The sequence below is a fragment of the Corvus hawaiiensis genome, chromosome 2, assembly GCF_020740725.1.
Source record: "Corvus hawaiiensis isolate bCorHaw1 chromosome 2, bCorHaw1.pri.cur, whole genome shotgun sequence".
In the NCBI taxonomy this organism is placed as follows: domain Eukaryota; kingdom Metazoa; phylum Chordata; class Aves; order Passeriformes; family Corvidae; genus Corvus; species Corvus hawaiiensis.
The window spans coordinates 100,152,178-100,172,996 of record NC_063214.1 but is presented as its reverse complement, the minus strand read 5'-3'; positions in this window follow the sequence as shown (position 1 = coordinate 100,172,996).

The window sequence follows — 20,819 nt, the reverse complement described above, 5'->3', positions numbered from 1 at the left end:
ATTTTTCAAATATCTATAACACTCAGGTATTTTCTCAAGACCCTTTACACTTCTATTGTTTCTTGACAATGTTTTCATGCTTTCTGAGAAAGCCTGAATACTAATGTAAATAGCAAACAATTTTTATAAGGGAAAGAGTAAAATTGTGGCTACAAATGAACTCCCAAATACATTATTCCTATGCAGGATTTAAAATCCCAGAAATCAAACAGTTTGATCATTCAGCAATATTTGCAGCTTCAATTACACCTTTAAGCATTATTTATTTAAAATATGGTCTGGAGGGCATCTGAGAGTTTTCATAAGATTAAGACATTATTCTTTCTCTGGTTTATTAAACAAAATACTCTAAGTAGCTGATGTTATTGAAAAAAAATATTTGCAATGGGAACTGCATTAAAAATCCTAGGATTTTGTTCTGTTCCTGAAGATTTTGCTATATCTGTCATTAAGCTGTTTTGAATCAATAACTAGAAGCAGAAAAATCCTGTGATCTCAGATTCTTCCTTATCATGATGTAAATTGCCAGTGATTCATTACACAGCTGGAGTATTCCTTTAAGAAGGAACTATGCATACCGAGAACTCTAAGTACTAGGAAAGTGTTAGAAATATTTCAGAAGTATTCAGAATAATACAATTTATGTTGATTTGTTGGGAAAAAAAATATATAAAAAACTCCCAACACCAAATCCCAATCCCCACAAACCATTATCAGGCAAAGACCAGAAATGAATGGGTTAGTTCATGAGAAGTTCTGAAATACCACAGCTCAGTGCTTGTTGATCCCCCTTTTTGTGGCAAAGTGTGATAAAACAGGCAGCCTTAGATTTTTTAGATTCAGTGCATGCCTTCCACTTTGATTGCCACTTAGAAACAAATGCAAGCTCACTGTAACTTGAAGACTAACACTCAGGATCTGGAGTCAGAATAGCCAAGAATTAATGGATGGCGGAGGTTTCTAGAATGTTCAAACATTTTCTTCATCTGATAAATGTAGATTAATTGAAACATTTTATTTGTAAGGAAGATGTACAAAATATGCAGCCATTTGACCCTTTCAGATGTAGTTATAGAGCTCAGGTTTGTTCACAGGTCTCTCCATTAAAGTGTCACTTTAAAATCATTCAACCAGGGCCCAATTGTGAAAATCTAATCAGGATGTATGGACTCAATTCACCAATACTCACTCTCTACTTCACAAAATCATGTATGGATTGAAGGAGAATATAAAAAATCTGTCCTGAGAACTGCAACACTCATCAATATTGCCCTAATTAGCTATACGCTCTCCTGTATAACTTTCAAGTATCATTCTTATTTATATCACAAGGAATGTAATCTTGCTGGAGACCATGTTCCTTATTAAGATTAAAATTCTTTATATTTGCATGTCTGAGTTTCCAGTATTGCAATTATCCGTTCAAGGCCAAAATTAAATATTAATTTCAAATTAGTGTTTAAAAGAAATTCTATAAAAATTCAGTTATGAGATCTTTAAAAGTTTAGTGTAATTGTATTCTTCAAAAGCAATATTCAGTGAGAATTGCCTTTATTTGACCAAAGATTGTTCCTGAATATCACTGGGGTTGCAACCAGTACCTAACATTTCACTTATACTATTCCTTCTTCCTCACATTCTTCTTCAACACCAGCATTTGGTCCCTCCCAAAGGATCTAGACCTTTGTGAACTTCTTCAGTGTGGGCCTTTCCTTGGGGAGGAATCCTTCAGGAACAGACTAATCCAGTGTAGGTTCTTCAATGGGCCATATTTCATTCCAGAAAACCTACTTCTGCATGTGGTGCAGATTTTGCCAGGACACTGCTCCAGTGTGGGCTCTCTGTGGGTTGCAGCTTTTTTCAGGGCACATCTACTTACTCTGCTGTGGTGTCTTGCATGGGCTGCAAGGGGAAAATTCCCTCTGACATGGTCCTCAATCGGCTGCAGAGAGACTGCTTCACTATGCTCTTCTCCATGGGCTCTAGGGGAATCTCTGCTCAGGTGCATGGGGGAGGAAGTCCTCTCCTTCTCTGATCTCGGTCTCTGCAGGAACATTTCCCTGACATTTTCTCACTCATCTCTCACAGCTGCTGCATACTGTTTTTACTATTTCTTAATTATGTTATTGCAGAGGCACCACCAGCACCACTGATTGTTTCAGCTTTGGGCAACAGTGGGGCTTGGTTGGAACTGGTTTTGTCTGACATGGAGACAGTCCGTGATCTCTTCTCACAAAGGTCACCCCTGCATAGGCCTCTTGTTACATAAACACAATATAATATTTTTAAGGGTTATAAAAAGTATTATTAAAGGTGATAACCAATATCATTAGGATTTTTTGCTAAGTAGAGGCTTAAGCATAGTTTATTTTTACTTTTTACTACTTACTCTTTCTTTCCATGAGAACATATGTCTTTCCCAAAATTAATTACTAGCAAATAAGCTGTTCTGTGACACACCATAGCAGCCACTTAAAGTGTGGTTGCTGTTACCAAAATTTCAAATTAATTACATATGGTAGAAACACAGTATATCCAAACTCCTTTGTGATCTCTCATAAATAGTAGTCTTTGCATTAACCAGGTATTTTCTCATGCCATATTACTAATTATGACCCTAAAGTCTTAAACATGATGAATTTTTATTGGTAGAAAAAAAATGAAAGTTCATATGAAGCATCAATTTCAGGAGTTATTACCAAATTTATAATCTTTTTTCATCTGAAATGAAAACCTGTCACGAGTGCAAAAAAATGTCCAGATCCAAAATATCTTCAAAAAAAAAAGACATTCATGCAATTTAACTTAGTAAAATGCTCTGTGACTCACAATAGATTTTACTGTATTAAAATTTTCTGGTCATGTATCATTTTACCACTAAAACAAGATTGAAAATAAATGAATTTGGCAGGTTAATAAAGATTATATTCAAGAAACAGAAAATAGTGCTATCATGTGTTGCAGTGGGGATACTGCAACACGCATATATCAAACCAGGAGTCCCGTGGAAAGGAAATATATATGGACAGACAGATTCTTGATAGCTGTTTCAGAGATGTTTATTTCTCCAGCCGCATGGCCGGGGCTCTGCTGAGGAACTGTTCCAGTCACGGGACCAAGGGTCCTTCTGCCCGCGCAGGGAACACAAACCAACCAATGGGAACGAGGCTGAGCAGGGGCAGGGAAACCCCGTGTCTGTGCCCTCAGGGCCCCTCTCCCAGGGCTACAGGCAGGGGAGGGACCCCAACACCTCACCCGTTTTATTTTAATAAAAGGAGAATGAAAACAACTGGATAAACATAACAAGAACAGTTTCAAAACAAAACAAACCACCCTCCTGAGTCTTTAAATGTCCAAACAGATTCTCTGGAACATCTTAGGGCTGACAGAAGGGAGACAGAACTCTGAGCATGCTTTGTGGGGAAACTGAGGCAGGAGAGGGTTTAACTTCTTCCCTTCCCCTTTTCATCCCCCACTCGGCATTGGAAAGAGATTTTTGGGGAAACAATTGGCAAAAGCATGGTTTTGTGAGGGAAACCATGGATGAAAAAACGGATTGGGAATACACTGGGGGTAATAGGACATAGGGTAAAAGGGAAAGGTGGGATTAGGAAAGGGAAACTGTAGGGGGGGCTTACAATGGAGATATTGTCTAACATGACTACGATTTTTTGCATATATACTGCCTTTTACAGAAACACCATCAGGCCCAGTGACCTGCGATGCTTGTAACCCTTTTCTCCCTAGTACAATATTAAATTCCACCACCTCTCCATCTCCCAAGCTTGGGATGCATTTTTCAGGGTTATTCTTTTTAATAGCAGTTCTATGCACGAATATGTCTTGCTGGTTGTCACACCTTGTTATAAAACCATAATTTTGCTTAACATTATACCATTTTACTATCCCTAAGATCTTAGTTACTATGATTTTTTCCTTTTTCCGAGTGGCTGCTGTTTTCTGTCTCGCTGCGTCTTTGCTCTCTCCTTCGGTCGCTCCCGTGTTGGAATTCTCGGAGCTGCTGGTGCCTGCGCGCTCTTCCCGGGGTCGCGTTCGGGGCTGCGCGGGCCGGGCCGGGCCACGCCGCTCAGTTCTCTGTGCGTCGCCTCCTCTGGTCGCAGCTTCGCTGCCGCTGCCGGGCGCTGCACCCACGTCTCGGCCGGGCCCCCGAGCGATGACCCCCCCGCGCTCCGCTCCAGCGCGCGTCTCGGCTGGGTGCGGCTCCGCTCCACCGCCACCGCCGCCAGCCGCCGCCCGCGCGCCGCCCCTCTCGGTCGGGCGTTCATGGGGCTCGCTCCACCACGCGCTGCACGCGGCCGTGCGGGTCCCGCCGGGTCCCGCCGCTCCCACCGCGCCTCGCTCCGCCACCGACACTGCGGCTCGCGTGGCTCCGCCCGCGCGCGGGAACTGCCTCGCTGCTGCTCTCAGAGCGCTCGGTGCACGTGGCCTGGGCCGCACGGTCCCTGCGCCAGGCTTCCCTTTGCCAGGACACAGCCAACATTGCTCAACAGTCTCGGTAACTAAATAATATTCACGAAAATATTCTTCCATCGGCATATATTTTGACTCCAGTATTAACTGTGTCCAAACGGTTTTCCAAAAGCCCTTGGTAAGAATTAAATCCCAAGAAACATAGAAAAAGTTCTTAAACAACCATGCCAGGAAGTGTTTCAGTTCTTTTTGAGCTTGAATCAAGCTAAAATTTACAAATCGTTGTTCAAGAATCATTTTAAGTTTAAGATAAATGTCCATATGCGGCTCTGAGAGCCAAGAGTCTTCCCACGGTTCCTCCATAGTTTAGATATGGAATAGCAAAGCAAAACCAAGAAGAGGAATCCAAAGTTTCCAGGGTTTACTCACACAAATCAGTCGCTTAGGGATCGGGGATCGTTCTGCTCACAAATCTCCACCATTTGTTGCAGTGGGGATACTGCAACACGCATATATCAAACCAGGAGTCCCGTGGAAAGGAAATATATATGGACAGACAGATTCTTGATAGCTGTTTCAGAGATGTTTATTTCTCCAGCCGCATGGCCGGGGCTCTGCTGAGGAACTGTTCCAGTCACGGGACCAAGGGTCCTTCTGCCCGCGCAGGGAACACAAACCAACCAATGGGAATGAGGCTGAGCAGGGGCAGGGAAACCCCGTGTCTGTGCCCTCAGGGCCCCTCTCCCAGGGCTACACGGCGGGGGAGGGACCCCAACAATCATGCATGCAAAAACCTGTTTTTGAACAAAGACAGGCAGTACTGACAGTTAAAGGCATACAGAAAGAAAAGTTAGTCATCATTAATAATAACCAAAAGAATGGTTTAGAGTTTAATGTTTAGAGTCTAAATGTTTAGAGTTTCAGTTGGTGCTGCAAAGCTTTCTTCAAAGTTATGATTGTTGAAATATTTTTAAATATAGCTTGAAATTAATGGCATCAGGATTCATAAGTTAAAAGACTGTAGAAAAGCACAAAAGTACAAAACTTTGAAAATAGAATAGTTCTATTTTTGAAAATAGAATAGTCTGTTCCATTCGCCACATAGTATGCTTATTTCCTAATCTTTTAATCCTCAAATTAGCTTCTGTGTATGTGAGATTGGGTCCAAATTTGAGAAAGCCCTGTCACAGACTCAGTAGCCAAGGGTCCTGGCTTAAAAGACAGGTATCTGCCAAGAAAGGCAGGAACCTTCCTGGAATGGAAAAGATAAGCTCCTCCCTCAAAATTATTATAACTTTGAATTTATGGGGCTTTCAGGCAAAGATATGGGAAAAAGAATAATGGTTCTTTACTAGAATATATACATACATATAAACAGACAAACAACAACAACACCACCACCAACAAAAAATCCAGAAAACCCAATAACAGCCTTTTTCTTTCCCGTCAAGCAATTTCCCCTTTGGTGTAGTTACAATCACAACCAGCAGCAGGTGCTGAGGGCTCCTGGAGAGGCAGAGGGGCTGCAGTGACTCCTTTGGGCTGCGCAGGGTGCTGAAGGCTCTGGTGGCTCTTGAGGGAAGCCCAAGGGCATGCTGAGGCTCCCCAGGGGGTAATGGCAGCCTTGGGGAGACAGAAGGTGTGGGTGGGGGGGTTTTGGTTTTCCCCAGCTCTCACACGTCCTGTGTGGTGTCCTGGCAATGGCAGCAGCAGCCAAGGCTCTGCTAAGCAGCTGGGAGGTGCTCCATCCGGAGACAAGGAGGAGGTGGGGCCCCAGTTTTCCCCTGAGGTACCCATGCAGATGGTGAGGGTCTTTCCCAGCAAGGATGGGTGCTGAAAAGTCCCAGTCCAATGGCCACTTCCGCAGCCCACCAGTGGTAAGGAGAAACAGCAAGGAAGGCTCAGCAATAGCAGCAAGTCCTCTGGACAAGAGGAAGTCCAGCACCAAAACCCACAACTGTCTGCCCTCCAAGCCGGGCAAAGACCCCAGCTAAGAAACTGCCAAACACCACACTGCTTCCTCCCCCCTTTCCCAGAATCATTCTAACAGTATGCCAAGGCATTGGCTACATCTTTGGTCTCTTAATTAAGACCCATTTGCCATTTCCATGACAGAAAGAAATGTAAAGAAAATGGGAAGAAAATTCCCTTAAGAAACCTAACCCCCAACACCAATTATTTTGCATTCAGAGTCTTTTTCCTAACAGACACTGATATGGTGATTCTTCTGACATGGAAAAGCAGCGACCTTTTAGAAGAAGCAGAGAGAGCCAGGAAAATATATAAAAGTGGAGGAGCCAAAAAACTGGAACTCATACCCTTGTTTTCAAGGGCATGTAGATGCTTCATTAAAATGTGTTTCTTTGGGAAAAAAAGAGGGAAAATTGTAATATTTCAGGCATTTTCACTGACTTTTTTTGTCTGTTCTTGTAACAGTCTATCTAGGAACCGTTTCTTTCCTAAGAGAAAAAATGTAATCTAGTCTTCCCTGAGGCCAAAAATTCAAGTCAGGAAGAAAACTTGAGCAGTATTAAAAAAACAAAGGCGGGGGAAGACTAAAAATATACATTTATGCATATATTCTCTATATACATATACAACACATATCCTCTCATACATAAAATTAAATTCCTAAGATAATTTATATACGTCAACATAGGGTCAGGGCTCTCAACAGATTAGTTTTATTTTTGTTTATCCTTTTTCCAATTTGGGTCAATATGCCTTAACAATACTGGAGAGGAACACATTGCAATAACGGCTGAGCATAAAGAAATTGATCTGTTCGTGAGTGAATAATATAGATACGATTGATCTTACCATCTTTATTCTGCAGAAAAATAGACTGTTTCAATGCTTAATGGTTGTTACTGGAAAGGTAACAAGTACAAGTTCATTCCAGCTTTGGAGAATTATTCATTTCCTCCATGGAAATTTTGGATTCATAGGAAATTAGAAGAGAATAAATAGTTTCATGCTCAAAACTTTGTATATGAAAAAAGAAAGCATGCCCTACATAAAAAGTCAATAATTTATTGCTAACATAATTGATATCTTAACAGCTTAATCCAAGAATCATAATTAGTCAAGTTGTAATTATTTCAGAAATTGAAAGAATACATTATGAAATTTTAGCAGAAAAAAACCATAATGGAAGTTGATAAACATATGGGTTTTGTCTTCTATTTCTTTTCCTGAGGTTTTGTAAGGCTATTCAGGGTATCATTTCTCAAGCCCTCTACCATTTTAACATACCTGTATTTGTACAACATTGTTAGAATTGTAAATGATGGTATCATACAAAGTTAAACAAAAGGAAATCAAAGTAGCCATAGAAATAGAAAAAAATACTGTTACAACTAACCCTCATTCTTGAGACCTTGCAAACTCATTATAAAACTTACCTCCTGCTACTAGAAAAATCAACACCATATCACAGTGCTATGTGAATAACAGTAGATCTAACAAAACAGGTCGCTGTTAATTGTGGGGTATACCCAGCCCCCACCATGGAGGGACATCTGCTGAGAGAAGGAGAGTGCCTAACCTCCCAGCAGGACTCCCCCTGGAAAGGCAGCTACTTTGCAGTTACCGGCGAGAAGAAGACAGACCCAGAATCCTCTGGGAGACCGTATGCAGATCCTTTGTAGCCCATTGGCCTTTACCTTCTGACACCCACCCCCTGTATCCCTATAAAGCTAGCCCCCTCCCCCTGCGAGGGCAGAGAGATGCTCGTCCCTGGCTCCACTTCACTGGAGTGTGGACCAATAAAGTTACTTTGTGCGGAGCAGCTACACGGGCCTCTCGTCTCTCTCTCCCTGGTCTGGTCTCGAGGCTGCCCTGCAGAGCTGAGCTGAAATCATGAGCTGACAATCACTAAAGAGCTGACAGTCTCTGCACGGGCACTCCAGCCAGCAGCTGAGGGAAGACACCGGGCTTTGGGAAGACGATCTCTTTCGGGACCATCTCTCCTGACCGGTCACAGCTTCCTCGGTCAGAGCTACTGATCCCACACCAGCTGCGATAGTTAATGACTTGTTTCCTGGGGTCTAAACCTGAAGAAACCTAGATATCTATTGTACTTTCACATCCTCTCATGATCCTTAACCAAAGTCAAACAAACTTTTTCAAAACTTATTCTTGACACGTTCTTAAGACCCATGGTTCTATTTCAGCTTCTGGAGTCCTTAGACACCAACAGACACTCAGACACTTATTCTGAGCTACAGTGGGGCAACAGCTGGAGTATGCCAGCAGACACTGCTAGTCCCTCAGATGGCAATCAGCTAGCACAGTTCTCGATAATGCCTGATGCAAAAGTGAGCCTTTAATATAGCAACATTGCCACTTTAATGTAGCAAATTACACATGCTTCAAAATTTATTTCTCCATGGTTTCAGAATATCAGAAAAAAGAGTAGGATAGGTGTCTGGCTCACATCACAGCTTACTGAGGAACATGTAGGTCTGCATTGCTGCTAACCTATGCATCTTCCTGCCTTCAACTTTGTCACAATATTTCCCTTCTGTTCACACAGATACTGTGTTCACAGTGACATTCACCAGGTTGAACAAGAGTTATGGAGACAAAGAAGTTCACTGAGCTGAAAATTTATGTTGTTTATTGCTAATTTCTTTTTGGTGTGTTAGTTTTCAGTTCCTTCTATTCCTTGGTCAAGAACATATGGTTTCATGAGTGTTAATACCACTGCAGGATCAGTAGGTGAAATATGCTTTCACTAGACATAGATGATGTACATTGAATTTGGACTATTATACTTTGTTCCCAAGGGCAGCGTGATGCTTCACAACAACCAGTATAAGCTAATTACAGTAAAATAAACAGGATAGATTTCCTTGTACCCGTGTACATTGCATTTAGTGATATGTGTGGCTTCTGGAAAACAAGAGTTGAAAGCCTTTTACTTGGCAATGTACTCAATTGGTACTGCTGACTTGACAGTGAGCTGTTAATTTTGTCAACAAAGCAGATACTGCAGTGTAAAATGTTGTGTTAATCCAAACCGTCCCTGTGTCTGCACCTCTATAATGAAATTACTTAAGACAATTGCTGCTTGCCAAAAGATCAATCTGGATAACACAAATCTTGTCAAAGAGAGGGAGGACATCATGAAATTTGGGGAATTTTTTTCCCTTCAGTTTCAATCATGTAATCCTATAAGGTAACATCACTTGCTTGATGTAGAGAAACATAATGCCTAATTGGTATTTCATTTATGTTTTCAGATGCAACCAACCTTGTTCTTCTAAAGAGTGATGTGGTGTTGTGTTTCCCACTGATTCATTTATTAAATGCCTTTCACATTGTTCCCCCCCTCACTTTCCCCTGCCCCTAGTCCTGGCTGCTCCCTCGGATCCTCCCTATTGGTTCCTGTACCCCAACTCCGCCCATGTAACGCCCCTGAGCCCCTGACAAAACCCCCCTGTGCCCGAATCACCAGGTCTCTCTGCCTCTGTGGGTCACAGGGACAAGATGTAACCATTAAAGGTCCTCTGAAACCCTTATGGAGGGACCCTTCTCACCTCCTTTGCTGTCACTGTGTTGTAGAGCTGAGAGCTGCTGGAGCAAGAGTGTGGAGCCGTCTGAAGAGGACTACGAGAGGGCAAAATGGTCCCACTGCCCTAAGAAGCCCCACTGAGCTCCCAGGGAAAGCTGCAGCTTGCTAAACTAAACCTAGCACTACAACAGAGTAAGAACAGAAATTTTAAACAAATCTTTTGATGATATTTTGCTACCACTATCTGTCTTATACTATAAAGACTGAAGTGAGATATATAAAAAAAGGTGCTAAAGTCAGTATAAGTATGCATTTCCATTCACAGTGCAAATGAATTAAGCACTTCCCACCCATCCGAAACTGATTGTTTTTTTCCCTGTCTCCTTCAGTTCTTGCTTCAATACGATCTGTGAAAATGACAAAAATTGCTAGAGCAGTTCCCTACAAACTGTAGTACCTTCTCTCTCAGATTTCATACTGAAACAAATTCAGTCCAGAAGAATTTGATGAGTGTGCCTACCCAATCAAACCCTCTAGATAAAGTACAGTATACATGTAGCTGTATGTCAAAATTGTCACAAAACATCAGGGAGGGTCATACAAATCAACTTTAGTTGTCTGAATGCAGATGTATTATCAAATCTAGTAACCTTGCTTCCCCCAGGGAGCAATAGACACTTCAAGGATTTGTTTCATCTAGCCAAGTTTAAGTATTTAAGGTGAAATGAATCCTGTTTGAAGAACACTTGCTTCTGTTCACTCACTGTTGGGAGAAAAGGGTTAAACACAGAAGAGGAGGAAGGAATAATTTTGCTCAAAGTGACCTTGCAGCTAAAAATGTCAGTGTGGGAAAACTACATTTATTATGCCTAATGTTCATCCTCTACCAGTTCTGAGAAGTAGAAATCCTGTGGAGAGATAGCACACTCTCACACAGATGTGTGGAGCCTTTTATTATAGTGAGGCAGGTAGCGAGCCCCACCTCCGTTGCTGTCCACTAGGATGAACTGTGCCGAACAGAGTCCGTGTCTCCCTGTGTCTCTGCCACCTGGCATTGTTAATAAGGTAACAAAATAAATCTACCCTCTGCTTTTTGGCTGCGGTTTGATGGGTGCCCTTGGTTACCCATATGTGTCAATTCACACACTGACTGCTAAAGGGTATCAAGAGTGGTGGGATCAGATGTAGATGCCAACATGGACACAGTTGAATTCCAGCACTAGATGTCCAGATGGGGCCACCTGCTCCTATAGGAATCTCTTTACCCCAGAGCCCCTGGTGATACAATATTTAGACAGTTCTTAGGTTCAGATCCATCCTGCCAATGGGTTGTAAAGTGGGCAAAGTAGATAGTATTGCTTTTAAAGGCATAAAAAACAACTGACTGCTAAAGTGAGCTTGAAAGTATGATTTAAGTAGGAACTGTCTTTGGGAGTTACAACAAATTTAAAAAGTTATATACCCAAATTTTTTTTTCCTTTTTTTTTTTTTTCCTCTCTAATAATGTTCATACAAAGATATGCATTCCCACTGAAACTTTTGAACTTTTTGGGTTTTGTTTAATAAAATGGGTTTTCTACAGTTTCCCATGGGTTCAACTACAGAAAGATATTGCTTTACACCTATCTGATTTTTACAGACAAAACAGTCTTTGCTAAATTTTATCTGTCATAAATTAACAAATACATACTGACAAGAATTATACCATTTGGTAAAGGTAAGATCCTTCTAGTGTTTGAGCTTTTGAGAAGCAGATTTCTACTGTGATAAATTCATTGAGAGTTATTAGTAATGTCTAAAATACACTCAGTTCCAGGAAATCTATGCTGCACGTTTTATTCAAATATGAGATATTTTTACTGTTAAGCATTAAACTGATGTCCTAAATACACATTCTAAGGAAAGAATACACATATATTTGTAGAAAAGTGGCAGTCTAATCATAATCACTAAAGCTATAAGCACACTGAAATTAGAATATTTAAATGTTATGAAGAACCATTCAAAATTTATGCTAGAAAATTGCAGATTTGTTTGTTCAAACTGACTCTTGTAAAATAGCAGAGCATCATAAAGAAATGATCATGAAAGATCATATACAATAGAGTACAAAGTAATAATGACATGAATATTTTCACATCAGACCCATGCGGCAAATGCAAATTTCACTCTGATTTAGCGATAATCTTTCCTCCAAATGGTGATAGAAATGTTTTTACCTTTCCCTCTGAGAAACAGTTCTGCAATATTTCCTAAAAAGTGTTTAATTTATAATCCTAAAACAAAGCAAGAGCAAACCAGCCAACATATTGTCTTTTCATACACTTCATCTGACATGCATTTTTAATGTAAACTGACTTGTGTTTTTTTGTAGTCCTGACACTGATCAGATAAACAAATTTCTCAGTAAAATTACTGTATTTGCAGATACTAAATTTTTATTCTTAAAATTTTAAGTTTTCCCAAACAGTAAGACCTACCTGTTTAGGTACGGATACCTGCCTTGTATTTAAATATTTGCAATATATACCTGCAATATCTTCAGTGTAATAATAACTTATATAGCGATGAACATTCCTCTTGCTCTAAATAAAAGGGGTTTGTATATGGTTCACATAGATCTGCTTTGGTCCTGCTTCCAATGAGGGGGATGAACAAGGGTCTCCAGAGATCCTTACCAATCTAAATTATTTTATGTTTCTATTATTTTATAGAGACAGAGACAAATAATATCTAACACAGACTTCACTAGACATTGTGTATATGTGCCTGCGTTTATTTATATGTGTAAACCTAATGAAAATGTGTTCAAGAGTCAAATGACTTGTGGAAATTCAGGATCTTTTTTCTTACAACTTTATTGTAAACCTTGGCTCTTATGAATTCATCATATATTTCCAGAAAAAATTTATATGTCAACAAACCACTTTTATTTAGAGAAACATAGCAATTAGATCCAAACTAAATTTCCTCTCCAGGCTAAACAAACTTCAGTAGTATCTCAGTATCCCCTGTAAGGTATATACTCCAGACATCAGATATTACATAATCACAGAATGGGTCAGGTTGGGAGGGAATACAATGGGGTCATCTGGTCCAACCTCCCTGCTCAAGCAGGGTCATCCCAGAGCACGTGCCACAGAACTGCATCCAGATGATTCGTGAATATCTCCAGTGAGGGAAACTCCACAACCTCTCTGGGCAGCCTGTTCCAGCACATAGTCACCTGCATGTAAAGAAGCTCTTCCTCGTTTTCAGGTGGAACTTCCTGTGCCTCAGTTTCTGCTCATTGCCTCTTGTGCTCTTGCTCAGCATCACTGAGCAGAGCCTGGCTCCATCCTTTTCACACCCTTCCTTCAGATGCTGATAGACACTGATCATTTCTCCTCAAGATTGAATAGGCCATCTCCCTCAGCCTTTCCTTGTAAGAGAGATGCTCCAGTCATCTGAACATCAATTTGTTGCGCTCCACTGGACCAGCTCCAGGATCTCCATGTCTCTCTTGCACTGAGGAGCCCAGAACCGGACACAGAACTCCAGATGTAGCCTCGCCAGGGCCGAGTAGGAGGATCACCTCCCTTGTCCTGCTGGCAATGCTCTTCCTAATGCAACCCAGGATACCAGTGGCCTTCTTTCTCACAAGGACACAATATCTTTATGGTCCCTCACAGAAAGCTCCACTATTTCAAAATTGCTTGGGGGAAGAAGGGGGCTGGGGAGAGTGGGATGAAGTGGACACAGTAGTCTTGTTGTGGCCTTGTATCCCCCTCAGAGGGGAATAACTGCTTCCCTTGATCTCTTGCCTTTGTTCTGCAGCAAACAGTCCCCATTCTCCACAAGGTAACACCAATAAATGGCATTAAACTTGTCCACCAGGACTACAGGTACACGTGTTAAATGTGATAAAGTTATGAATTCTTCTATTTCCACAGAATGAAATGCAGTCCTAATTATTTAGTTGCATTAAATGAAAAAAAAACATTGTAGGTTTAGGGAAAGTTTAAGAACGTGTCATGATACAATTTACACAAAATGTAAATGCAGTTATTTATTGAAATGACTTGAAGCTAAGAAATTTTTCTTCAGTATAAAAGTTTGAAGATATACAAAAGTAGTGTTTTAATCTTGACCAGCAGTCACGTACCCATACAGCTGCCCTCTCACTCTCTGTCCTCAACAGGTCAGGTAAATAAATAAGATGTAAAAACTTATGGAATAAGATGGTGATCCCATACCAGTTACTGTCACAGGTAAAATGTATTTAACATGTAGAAGATTTATCTAATTTATTGCCAATTAAAAGAGAGTTGGATACTACAAAACATAGACAAAAATGTTAAGCCAACATTTTTCCCTCACCCTTTCTCTTAACCTCATTCTTTTATTCCTGGCTCTTCTGCCTTGTCCCCCTAGCAAGGGCACAGAGGCATAAGGAATGGAGGTTGAGGCCAGTTCATTACAACTCCATTTTGATGCTCCTTTCTCTTCACACTTTTTCCCTGCTCCTGCATGAGTTGTCTCTACAAGCAGTAGTACCCAGTTACTCTGGAGTGTGATCCTCCACGAACTGCAGAGTGGATATCTGCTCCACTGTCCTCCTCTCCAGAGGCTCCAGTGCCTGGAGCACCTCCTTCTTCACTGATCTTGGTGTCTCCAGTATTTTCTCTCACACTTTCTTTCCTCACTGTTCTTTCTGCCATGCAGAGGTTTGTCCTTTTATGAAAATAATTTTGACTGCTGTGTTCTGAGTCAGTTGTGGAGCCAGCTGGATCTGGCTGTGTCTGACATGGAGTGGCCCTTGACATCTTTTCAAAGAGTTCATCATGCAGCCTCCTGATACCAAAACCTGGACACACAAACTGAATACTGCAAGCTCTATCAATTTTACAAAAATAATAAAAAAACCCCAAACTAGCAGGATATTATGATTTCTCTGTACAAGCCCACTAACTAATCTTGTAATTTATTAGTGCCACTTGCCTCTGGTCCTTGAGCTCAGTCTTCTCTTAGTGTCTACCTGGGCTGAGAGGGAAATTTTAGCAAAATCTATTATAGCTTTTGTATATTCTCTCCTTCCATTTCATACATCTGTTTTATCCATCTATCTCTTCTGACAAACTGACTCACAGTGACTGATTCAAGGACAAACTGAATCTGTGCAACACTGGGTGCACACAAAGATCTGCTGGTTGATAGAAATACATAACTGAGTTCATGTAATGTTAGATTCATCTCTTTACAGATGGCAACGTGAAGGCACCCAAAAATACTATGACATTCTCACTGCTTCTTTGCTTAGAAGACAATAAATAGAAATAAAAAGAATTTAGAATTTTAAGAAAGAGATTATATTAGCTTTTTTTTAACATATTAACAGGATACATACATCATGCTCAAGCAAAACCTTGGAGTGTAACTTTTAATTCTATTGACTTTTAAATTTGTAAAGCCTGAGGTCTGAACCCTCTCTTTCCTGGCCTAAGGTTTTCAAACATAGAGACATACAAATTAGCAAGGAAGATCCAAATTCTGTTCAGCTCTTTGCAAAATATTGACTAGCATAACACTACTCCATTTCATGGTTCCTTATTAGTTTACTTCTTTCACTAATTCAGATGTAGCTGACCTGCAACAACACAGTTCTCAGTTCCTGTAGTGCTGATCAATCTGTTCATTCACTTTGAATTCACTGTTCAAGCACTTAGAGCTTTCTTAGCTATCCATTCTGTCCTTCTGCTCCTCAGCCTCCTCTTCTTATGGGGTTGAGAATTGCTGACTCTGTGAACGCAGCGGATCACTGACACAGCATCAGATGAAAGGCTGGAAATACAGTCCATGCAAATACAGTTTTCTTTTTAACATACATTAGGAGTATTTGCTTCCAGCTTGAAGAATGGCTTTGCCAAGTCTTTATTTTCTTGCTTGCAAACAGAAATCTGATCTACAAATGTATGTAAACAGTGTGTTTCACCTCAGCTAGCCACCTAAAAGTTAAATGGCTGCTCAGAGTTCAAAATGTAGCCTCCCTATATAGTTACTCAAGAGAAAGAGCCAACTCCCAGAAGGTAATCCAGCTCATCTTGGTTGTGCGTCTGAGATAAGGACATGAATTTTCTGTGGCAGAATCTATTTCTCTATTGACTGAAAGGGGAGGGAGAAGAGGCCTAGACAAATAGGTTTGACTAGATGCCCATTTTTCAGGCAGCTAGAGCTAGGTGAGACACATTTCATCCAGACTGCCTCTCTCTCCGATGTCAATAGTCCAGTGTTCCTCTATCAGTTGGGTATGCAAAAATAAAAATATCCCTTTAATCATGCAGAAATGCAAAATATCCCAGTTTCACACCACACAATGCCCACACAGGCATTTAGCAGCCATCCAGAAAGTAATTCTCAGCCTCCAGGGTCTGAGAAAACATCTCTCTGGTACAACTCCTTTGCCCAGAACGACGCACACCTCTTCAAACAAATGTAACACAGGAGTTTCTTATCAACTCCTTCTGTCACTTCAGCTCATGACTGACCTGCATTAATAACAACAAAAAAAAATCATTAATCTCTTAAATAAAAGATCTATTGATCAGGTTAAGTATACATGTTTAATTACAAGACGGAAAGAGGGGACTAGAAAAAGAACAGAAAATAGGAACGGGATGGGAAACTTAGAATAAATGCTTATCAGTGAGAAGCAAATAACTTTTAAATATTATGCAAGTGCTCTTACAAGTCCAATATGATAGCAAATATAACTTGTTTCTTTGTGAAATGTGCTGTTAAAAAATATCGATAGGTAAAATGTGTGAGTAGTGTCAAAAAAAAGTGGGACTGATTATACCAAAGTTTTCAGGCTTCCCACTAAAGCATCAGCTTGCTATATTTTGACTAACATAAAATAGTTTTTTGTTGATTTTGTTTACTTGCTTGTTTGGTTTTTTTTAGTTTTTAGTTTTTCAGCCTCTTAGAGTTCAAGGAGTCTCTGGATGAAAATGTTCATTATATGGTTTATTTTTGAGTAGTCCTGGGAAGAGCAGGGACTTGGACTTCATAACGCTTATGTCTCTTACAAGTTGAGATATTCTATGATTTCATTTCTCATAAATCAAATTACATCCTTCCAGTTTCCAGTGGAATAACAAAAATTAGTCTGTACAAGGACTTCTTCCAATAAATCATGCTAGAAATTAGAAAGAAACTCTGCACACATGTAAAAGGAAGAAAAAGACTAGGAACCTTCCGGGTGTTTTGTGTTTCTCAGACAATAGACTACTTGTGTGATATAATAAAAAAGGACTTGTAATCTTTTAAAGATCCTGTTTGAGGCTGCCTTAGAGACAAATTATGAATTTTATTTATTAAGAAATCAACTGGTGCATATGCTTCGTAAAAACATCAAGAAATGTTTGTAGCTTCAGGGTAGCTGTGAAATATTTGACAATATGGAGGTGCTTATGGAGGTAGTCAATATTTTCACAGTGAAGGAAAAATTGATTATCAATTAATATTACTACTAATATTGCAATCTTATTAATATTGTCCTTTGAACAAAATAGTATAGAAAAAATAGTGTCCCAAGAGTGTGTTAGGATTTTAATGAAGCACAGAGGCCTACAACATCTATCTATGTATGGTTCTGACTGCAGCTCAGTATATAATCTCTCTTAGTTTATTTGCCAGAGCAATCAAAAAGTAGTAACATGACACGGAAGGAATGGTAATTTTAAATGTCTAGGTCTCACCTTAAATGATATGAGCTTATCTTGGCATATGAGGTATACTTTACCTCAGCAGAAATAAGTTGTGCCTAAATTGATAGCCATTTAAACAATCAAACCATCTTGTAGAAAATGGCTACAGCAGCTTAAATGATTCACTCTTGCATCTAATGCATGTGACACAAACACTGCAAATTAGGCCAGCAACAATTGCTTTTCCTGATGTTGCTTTAATGACTACAAGATGCTGCAGAGAAACAGCCATAAACTATTTCTCAAGTTGCATCCAAAATGTGTTGCTGACAGCAATTTTGAGAGTAAAACATGCTTTACATCTATATGTTCTGCTGGGGGCAGAGAAATATGTAATATTTAGGACTATGCATTACCTGTTCCTAACGCTTGGGAGACCTTTGTTGAACATCCCTATCTTCTTCAGCAAAACCTAGTGAAGCCCTGAGTTTCATAGGGCACCCAAGCTGCTGAACCTTGTATTCTCTGATACCTGGAAGAAATCCAGCTATGCAATTTGTGGTGCAGAAACAAAACTGGATATATGTGCCAAGGCATGGGGCAGTAAGGAGAGAAGTGTCAGGACAAAAAGGATTGACTGACCCTTAAATCAAATAACAGCCAATTTTCTATTTTTTTTTTTGGCTGTTGGGTGTTATTGTTATAATGAAAAAAATCCAAAATGGCTGTTTTTCAGCTATGGGAATATAACAAAATTCAGTACTCAGTGTGGACACAGAAAAATAAGAGACCAAACCAGCCTCAAGCACCTGAATTATCCTACTCATATTTCTAACCCCAGCTATTCTTTACCTTATGCTCAGTGTTCAAGGGCCTAGTTGATCCTTTCCTTAATTAGCCCAGTCCCTTTATTTGAACTTTGAATTTAATGAATTAATACATTAAATCCTGATGCAATGCAGTTAACTAGTAAGAAACCTGAAAGTAATGAAGTCAGAGATATCCTAAGACCCTTGTTTGATTCCAGGAAGACTTTTTTTAAGACATATTTTTACAACAGATGTTTAATGAGCAAGGAAAATCTAATCCTACTTTCCTATGGAGTTCTTCCTTCACGCTAATCTTTCTGTAGAATTTTGTAAGAGTACATTCACACACATTAATACTCTCCTCAGAAAACACAAACAGAAGCACAAAGTTTTAAAAGACATTTTAAAAGTTGGGATTTTACTCTTTGGAGAGCTTAAGCGATCAATTCCAGATGCAACAGCAAATGAAAACAGATCAAATATGCAAAACATTCCCATTCTTATTTATTCACCTAGTGTGATTTTAAAGGATGCCTCACTAAATCCAAAAGATCTTTGTCAATGAGGATAAATTACTCAAATTTTGTACAAGTTCCACTTTATTCTCTGACATGACATAGAGAAGTTGTACTTACAAGTATTTTGCAGATAATGGAATGGACCCTGGGAGATCTCTAGGCTACTCCTCTGCCAGAAAATGGGCTGCCTCTGGGGTCAGATGAGCCATTCAGGTCTTAGTCCAGCTGAGGAATAAAATCCTCTGTAGGATGGATGCCTCTCAGGACAACATGCTCCACTGCTGGATGTCCTCAACAGAAGAGGAAATAAAGAGGTCGTCTTTTTTCCTCATAATATCCTGTAAGATAAGGGTAATAATTTGAGAAAAGTTTAAAACAGGAGGAATTGTAAGTAGTTAATTTGGTCCTTAATTGTTTCAGGTAAACTTACTAGTGTCAAGTGTGGGAAAAGAACCGAACTAATACCAGGATTTAAGTTATTTGAGTTCAAGTTACAAAGGAGGAAAATAAAAATCTGAAATAAAGGAAACAAAAAGCAATCTGTCTTCTATAGATATTATTTGTTGCTCCAACACTTAACTATAATTGTGCCCTTTTGGTTTGAAACAACGGCACAAATGACATGTTAATATTTCCAGCTCCTTTTGGAAGTTGGTATCTTATAGGTGTTCCAGTCCTGTTGCCTTAACGACTACCCCAGAATAATTATTAATGGGGAATAAATAAGAAAATGTTGCTACTGTGACTGTCAATTTAAACATTGACTTTAATTTTAAAAACTAATGAAGTGTTGAAAATTTTTGGAATATTACTTGGAGAGATTTATCCAGTCTTTAAAATATCTTTATTTACAAATATGTCTATGTTTTTAATGACTTAAAGCAGCTATTTAACCTATGGAAATATGGATTATTTTCTCAACAATCAAATACTTATTTATATGCAGATTGGATATCACCTTTTGTGTTTATATTTAAACACTGAGTTGAGATATTAATTTATCTTGATTAGTATAATTTCCTTTACATTATTAGTTCAAAAAAAAAATATAGGTGTTATTTTATCATTGACATGTTGTGTGTATGCCATTGTAGTTACATTGAAAACATATTTTAATTATCAGCCTCTGTCTTCAGAGGCAAGGAAAATGCAAAAAACAAAATCTTGCTCTTTTTCTGTGCAAGCCAATAAACATTTTCATGATTGGGCTTCTCTTTATATGACTTCATATGGACAGCATGAGTCATCCTGAGTAGACTGCTCTTCTGCAGCATTTAGTTAAGAGTCATCTTGGGACTCCAGACATTATGGAAAACTTTTGCAGTTTAGATCTTTAATATTACTTGAAACAAATGGAATAGCATTTATTTCCTCAAGAAATTTAATAAATATTTCCACGGTATATTTTAAATAACACATTTTGGACTTTGGGTGCTTTTCTTTCATACACCCTACGGAAAGCAGCCTATTAAAATCCTATAATTCATGTTTTGAGAAATTTTAATATTCCCAGTCTTTTTACAGATTAATTAATTGTTCTCATCAACTTTTTCTTTCTGTTTCTATGAACATTGTATAAATATCCAATAGGATATTTATATATCCTATATATAAATATATATAGGATTCCACAGCAAGTGCAAATTGAAAGAGAATAACCTGAATAATCTTCCACTTTTTTATGATTTTACTGAGTTGCTCCTAGAATAATATTTATAATGAAAACCTGATAGATATGATATTATATAATCTAATTCTCTATTTTTAAAAAGCCCTTTTAATGAGCTTGCCAGTCTCCTATTAACTTTGTTTTGATTTTTGTCATCATCAAGAGATGAATAATAGCATTCCTGTGCTA